The sequence below is a fragment of the Aotus nancymaae genome, unplaced genomic scaffold (assembly GCF_030222135.1).
Source record: "Aotus nancymaae isolate 86718 unplaced genomic scaffold, 86718_ANA_hifiasm-v0.15.2.pri h1tg000041l, whole genome shotgun sequence".
NCBI lineage: Eukaryota > Metazoa > Chordata > Mammalia > Primates > Aotidae > Aotus > Aotus nancymaae.
The window spans coordinates 31,230,738-31,238,370 of NW_026988455.1; the positions used below are offsets into that span (position 1 = coordinate 31,230,738).

At 40.0% G+C, this 7,633-nt stretch overlaps 1 non-coding gene across 1 annotated transcript; it reads left to right on the forward strand.

Annotated features, from left to right (window-relative positions):
- Positions 1-5,880: 5,880 nt before the first annotated feature.
- On the forward strand, positions 5,881-5,987 carry LOC135268762 (U6 spliceosomal RNA). Its single transcript, XR_010337115.1, has one exon. It is a non-coding gene; the product is annotated as a U6 spliceosomal RNA (small nuclear RNA).
- The last annotated feature ends 1,646 nt before the right edge of the window (positions 5,988-7,633 follow it).

A 7,633-nucleotide genomic window follows, 5' to 3' on the forward strand; every position in this document is an offset into this window, starting at 1 on the left:
TTTAGTAAAAGACAAAAGAATTAAGTAGTTATCTACCCTGTTCTCAGACAGGAAGAATCAAAATTTAAAAGTATCAGAGTTCCCTCAATTCATCATCAGTTATGTAAGGCAAATAGTATAGTGCATTTTTGGGTCTACCTGATGAAATGATTTTGCAGTTATACAATGTCATGAGCTATAATAACAGCTGTAACATTAATATAGACAAGAGGTTTAATATTTGCACTAGCAAATATTAAGGTGAGTGATAAATCTGCAATCAAAATAGTATGTAAAGATTTGATCTATGTAACAGAATAAAATCTAGAAATTGATACGCCTATATGTTAAAAACTGTATAGTAAGCAGAGGCTGAGTGTGGTGGCTCACACCTGTAATCCCAGCACTTTGGGAGGTTGAGGTGGGCAGATCACTTGAGACCAGGAGTTTGAGACCAGCCTGGCCAACATGGCGATACCCTATCTCTACTAAAAATACAAAAATTAGCCAGGTGTGGTGGCGGGAGGTGGAGGTTTTAGTGAGCTCAGGTTGTGCCACTGCACTCCAGCCTGGTCAACAAAGTGAGGCTGTGTCTCCCCGCAAAAAAGCAAAAAACAAACACACAAAACTATAGTAAGCAGAAATTATATTAAAAATGATGCTGGAAATCTGGCTAATTAGTAAGGACAACATGAAAAATCAAACCATCCCTTACATTATATGATGAAATTACATTTAAATTTCAGGTGGTTTATATATGTAAATATAACCTTTAATTAGTAGAAAACATATAATGTATTATATGAACTTTTATTAGGATGTATTATAAATTTATATTTATATGAATCAAAGATGTGAAAATCTTTTATAAACTTAATTCTTTAAGAATTATAAAATAAAACATAATTCAGATTCTGTAACTAATGTTTTCTTAAATTTTTAAATTTAAATTTAGGCAATTGAAATTTAAAATTAAATTTAAGAAAGTACACATTCTTAAAACTCACCATAAACAAGATATGAGGACCTGAAGGAAATCCAGAGAGACAGCTATCAAATGGGTCAAAATTAGCAAAGACAATTCTTTAGAGTCTCTGGAGATTGATCATGGCGCCTGCTACATATTGAGGAATTCAACAAGATCTATGGACTCTTTCATGAGGGTGTGGCAATTGAGTTGGGGGCTGCCCCTATTCATTTACAACTCTGTGTTCTGGAAAAGCTGTTCTATTCAGCAACAGTTGAGTGGTAGATCCCATATCCCTCAACTTCCTTGGGTAGGAGAGCTATTCCTGGTAGATTGGGAAGTTGGTAAACATCGGCAAATCGAATTTTTCACAGCCCTGTGCTACAGAAGATGATATGAGTGGGTGGCAGCAGTGTCCATTTCTCCATTTCTAACTCTTACAAGGTAGAGGATCTGGATGGAGAAACTGGTGAAAATACAATCCCTCAATTCTACCCAGCTCTGTGTTGCAGGAGAGCTGCTCTACTGCGGTTGGCAACCAAGTGTCGGATCCCATCTTCCCTAACTTCCTGGGGCAGAAAAGCTAATCTGGTTAGAATAGTAAGATGGCAAAACTCAGCAAATGTCCTGCTCTTTGACGCTGGGCTGCAGAAGGTCTATACAGGGCTGTGATGGCAACTGGGAGGCAGAACCCCACCCCACTATCCTCACACTCAAACACAACTCCTGCTCCTTAGAGAGGATCCAGTTAGAGTGGTCAGTAAGTTCACTTTTCTCTCTCAGCTCCTGCTTCATAATAAAATTTCTGCTTAGGGAAAGGGGAGAGTTACAGAAATGCTGAAAGGCTGGTAGTGACCTGTCTGTGCCAGAGATCCCCACATTATTTCAATCAGACTGTGGAACAATTTATGCCTCAGGGTGTTAAAGCAATAGTGTGATCAGCTAGTAATAAATGATGGATAACAGCTGGGTTGATACCAACAGTGGCAGACTTGGCAGAATCTTAACAGAGAGATTAGGGAAGAAGAGCGTCAAAAAGAAGAGAGCCTTGCAAAATCCATAGTTTCCCCTGGTGGCTAGGAAGACTGTACATGTGCCCAGGGCTGCCTACATTGAGGATCAACCAGAGAGACAGAACCATTAAGCTACAAGATCCTGGTTGTATGCAGGGAGACTCATATACTTTGTAAATCATGAAAGCAATCTCCAGTCCATTCACCAATTGAAGTGGAAAAGGTGAAAAACTCACTGGTTCATGGGGCTTGTTAAAAGCTCTGATCAATCAGTGTCTGATTTTAAGTGGTGATAACACAGGATAACCTTTTAGGAAGCCAGGCCAAAAGATAAAAATAAAGAAAAAATATCTGAGTAGGAACGTAAGAGGCTATATGCTGCAGAAAAAAATAGGCTTTATTGAACTAGCCCAGCACAGTCATTAAGCAAATATAAAACAAACGAGAAGCCTCAGCCAGCTTGTGGAGGCAGGTATAATCAGTATGCAGATGCTGCTATAAACAGAGGCAGAGCAAGATGGCGGAATAGAAGGCACCACCGATCATCCCCTCTGCAAGGATGCCAAGTTAACAGTCATCTACACAGAAGAAACACATTCATAAGAACTAAAAATCAGGTGAGCCCTCACAGTACCTGGTTTTAATGTCATATCGCTGTAAGAGGCACTAAGGAGATAGAAAAACAGCTCTGAATTGTGGATGCCACCCACCTTCCCCCAAGGCAGCTGCAGCAGTGGGTGGTGTGGAGAACATCTCTGGGTACTGGGGGAGAGAGAACACAGCACTTATGAGGCATTGAACTCCGTGCTGTCCTGTAAGAGCAGAAAGGAAAACTAGACTAAACTCCGCTGCTGCCTGACCATTGGGGGAGCATTTAAATCAGCCCTAGCCAGATGGGAATCACAGTGGTCCACCAAACTTGAGCTCTCATTAACCTTACCACCATGAGCTACAGTGCCCTGTGTCTCTAAATGAACACTCTCTGCCATAAGGACTGCAACTCCAACTCTTAGGTGATTCCTAGTGCTGAGCTAGGCTTAGACACAGCGGACTGGGGTAGGCGGCACGTGACATACTGAGATACTGCCTGGGGCAACCAAGGGAATCTTGGCATTACCCTTCCTGTGATGCCAGGCTGCACAGCTCACAGCTCCAAAAGAGACCTCTTTCTTCCACTTGAGGGAAGAGACAGGAGGACTTTCTTTTGCATCTTGGATACCAGCTCAGCCACAGCAAGATAGGGCACCAGTCAGAGTTGTGAGGACCTATTCCAGGCCTTAGCTCCAAGATGACATTTCTAGACATACCCTGGGCCAGAAGGGTACCCACTATGTTGAAGGAAAGGACCCAGTTCTGGCAGCCATCACCTGCTAACTGAAGAGCCCTTGGGCCCTAAATAAGCAGCAGGGATACCCAGGTACTACATCAAGGGCCTTGATTGAGCCTCTGATACTTACTAGCTTCACGTGAGACATAGCACATTACCAGCTGTGGTGGCTATGTGGCAAAACTCCTTTTGCTTGAGAAAAGCAGGGGGAAAAGTAAAGGAGGATTTGTCTTGCATCTTAGGTAACAGCACATGTCTACAGGGGTGTAGAACACCAAGTGGGTTCTTGGGGTTTCTGATTTGAGAACTTGACTCTTGGATGGCATTTCTGGACCTGCCCTGGACCAGAGGGGAGCCCACTACCCTGAAGAGTGAGTCCCACACAAGGCAGCATTCACGACAAGCTGACTTAAGAGTCTTTGGGCCTTAAGGGAACATTGGTGATAGTCTGGCAGTACTCATCATGGCCTGGGGTGGTGGTCTGCCTTTGGAAAGGGGAGGGAATAGTGGGAAAGACTGCATTTTGTGGTTTGCCTGCCAGCTGAGGCACTGTACAGTAGAACACCAGGCAGACATCTAAGGTTTTTGACTCTAGTTCCTGACTTTTGGATGGCACCTCCAGACCCACCCAGGTGCTAGGGAATTTCACTGCTCTGAACAAAAGGGCACAGCCCTGTCTGGCTTTGCCCCAGCTGATTGTAGAGCCCCAGGGCCTAAATCGAACTTAGGCAGTAGCCATAGAATGATTACAGAACGCACTGGGTGAGACCCAGTGATGTAGTGGCTTCAGGTATGACCCAGTGCAGTCATAGTGTTGGTGGCCACAGGAGTGCTTGTGTCACTCCACATCCAGCTTTAGGTGGCTCAGAACAGAGAGAAAGAGAGAAAGTTTGTTTGTGATACAGGGAAGAGATCAAGAGTCTCTGCCTGGTATTCCAGAGATTTCTCCCAGATCTTGTCAAAGATTATCAAGGTGGTACCTCTATGAATCTGCAAGAATCACAGCATTATTGGCTTTGGAGGTGTCTCTTAATGCAGTTGTAGCTTAGAATGCAACACTCAAATTCTTTCAAATATCTGAAAAGCCTTCCTAAGAAGGACAGGTACAAATAAGCCCAGACAGTGAAGATTACAATTAATGCCTAACTCTTCAATGCCCAGACACTGAAGAGCCTCTACTAGCATCTGCATCATCCAGGAAAATAAGGCACTAATAACCAATCTTGGAGAAACAGATATGTGACGTTTCTCCAAGAAACGTGAATCATGGGGGCGGATCTTTCCCATGCTGTTCTCGTGACAGTGAATAAGTCTCATGAGATCAGGTGGTTTTATAAAGGGAAATTTCTCTGCACAAGCTTTTCTCTTGTCTGCTGCCATGTCAGATGTGCCTTTCATCTTCTGCCATGATTGTGAGGCCTCTCTAGCCACTTGGAACTGAGAGTCTATTAAACCTCTTTCTTTTGTAAATTGCCCAGTCTTGGGTGTCTTTATAAGCACTGTGAAAATTGACTACTACAGGTTGTTTTGAGGAAACTCAAATAAATGCAGAATAACACTGATAAGAAATTCAGGATTCTGTAAGGTACATTTAACAAAAAGATTGAAATAATTAAAAAGAATCCAGCAGGAATTCTGGAGCTAAAAAATGTAATAGAGAGAGAGAGAGAGAGAGAGAGACAGAGAGAGAGAGAGAGAAAGTTTAATCAAAGGAATAATAACAAAGAACTTCTAAAACATAGAGAAATATATCAATATTCAAGTAAAAGAAGGTTATGGGACATTGAGCAGATTTAACCCAAGGAAGACTACCTCAAGGCATATAATAATCAGACTCCCAAGTGTTAAGGTTAAAGAAAGGATCCTAAAAACAGGAAAAGAAACAAATAACATGAAATGGAGAGCCAGTACGTCTGTCAGCAGACTTTTCAATGGAAATCTTACAGGTCAGGAGACAGTGTCATGACATTTAAAGTGATGAAGGAAATCAACTTTTACCCTGAAATAGTATATCTGACAAAAATGTTTATCAAACATGAAAGAGAAATAAAGACTTTCCCAGACAAACAAAAGCTGAGGGAATCCATCAATATCAGACGGACCTATCTTAAAACAAATGCAAAAGAGAGTACTTCAGTCAGAAAGAAAAGGATGTTAATGAACAATAAGAAATCATCTGAAGGTCCAAAACTTACTGGTAGTAACAAGTACATAGAAAAACACCACTGTAACTGTGGTGTGTAAACTGCTCTTATACTAAGTACTAAGAGTAAATGAAGAACCAATCAAAAATAATAACTACAACTTTATGAGACATAGTGAGTACAATAAGATATAAATACAAACAAAGTTAAAAAGCAGGGAAATAAAGTTAAGGTAGAGTTTTTATTTTCTTTTTGCTTGTTTGTTAATACAAACTGTGTTAAGTTGTTATCAGGTTAAAATAGTTGGTTATAAGATAGTATTCACAAGCCTCATGGTAACTTCTAACCAGAAAAACATACAATGGATACATTTAAAAAAAGTAAGAAATTATATCACCAGATAAAATCACATTCACTAGAAGAAGACAGGAAGAAAAGAAAGAAGGAAGAGTGCTTGCTTCGGCAGCACATATACTAAAATTTGAATGATACAGAGAAGATTAGCATGGCCCTTGCACAAGGATGACATGCAAATTCGTAAGGCGTTCCATATTTTAGGAAGAGAAGACCACAAAACAACCAGAAAATAAATAACAAGATGGCTAAGTAAGTCTTTACTTATCAATAATAACATTGAATGTAAATAGACTAAACTTTCCAGTCAAAAGACATAGAGTGGCTGAATGGATGAAAAGACAAAAACCCTTTCATGGGCTGGGCGTGGTGGCTCATGCCTGTAATCCCAGCACTTTGGGAGGCTGAGGCGGGTGGATCACGAGGTCAAGAGATCGAGACCATCCTGGTCAACATGGTGAAACCCTGTCTCTACTAAAAATACAAAAAATTAGCTGGTTGCACTCCAGCCTGGGTAACGAGAGCGAAACTCCGTCTCAAAAAAAAAAAAAAAAAAAAAAAAAAAAAATTAGCTGGGCATGGTGGCGCGTGCCTGTAATCCCAGCTACTCAGGAGACTGAGGCAGGAGAATTGCCTGAACCCAGGAGGCGGAGGTTGTGGTGAGCCGAGATCGCACCATTGCACTCCAGCCTGGGTAAAAAGAGCGAAACTCCGTCTCAAAAAAAAAAAAAAAAACCTTTCATCTGTTTCGTACAAGAACCCTTTACCTATAAAGACACACGTAGACTGACAATAAAGGGATGGAAAATGATATTTCATGCCAAAGGAAACAAAAGGAAAAGCAGTAGGAGCTATAGGAAAAACCATGAGAAAAGACAAAGTATGATAATCACTGTATAATGATAAAGGGGTCAATTCAGCAGAAGGACATAATAATTGAAAATATATATGCAGCCAACACTGGAGCATCCAGATATATAAAGCAAATGTTATTAGACCTAAAGAGAGACATAGGCCCTGATACAATTACAACTGGAGACATTAACATCCTACTCTCAGCATTGGAAAGATGTTCCAGACAGAAACATCAATAAAGAAACATCAAACTTAATATGCATTATAGACCAAATGAGTCTAATGTAGATATTTACAGAACATTTTATTCAACGTCTGCATAATACACATTCTTTTCTTCAGCACATAGATCATTCTCAAGGATAGATAATATGTTAGGTCATAAAAGAAGTCTTAAAACATTCACAAAATGGAAATAATATCAAGCATCTTCTCTGACCACAATGGAATAAAACAAAAAATTAATAATGAGGGATTTTGGAAACTATGCAAATACATGGAAGTTAAAATGCTTCTCAATGACCAGTGGGTCAATGAAAAAATTAAGAAGGAAACTGAAAAATTTCAGGACATTATGTAATGATAAAAAGATTAGGCCAACAGGAAAATATCAATCCTAAAGATATATACACCTAAGACTGGAGCTCCCAAATTTATAAAACAATTACTACTTAACATAAGAAATGAGGTGGATAGCAATACAGTAATAATGGGGGACTTCAGTACTTCACTGACAGTGCTAGATAGATCAAGACAAAAAGTCAACAACAACAACAAAAAACCAATGAACTTAAACTATACCGTAGGACAAATGGACTTAACAAATATTTACAGAACATTCTACCCAAAAACTGCAGAATATTCATTTCTTCCATCAGCACATAGACTATTCTCCAAGATAGGCCACATGATAGGTCATATCACAACTGTAAATAAATTTTTAATAATTTGAATAAATTTAAGAAAATGGAAATTATATTAAGTACTCTCTCAG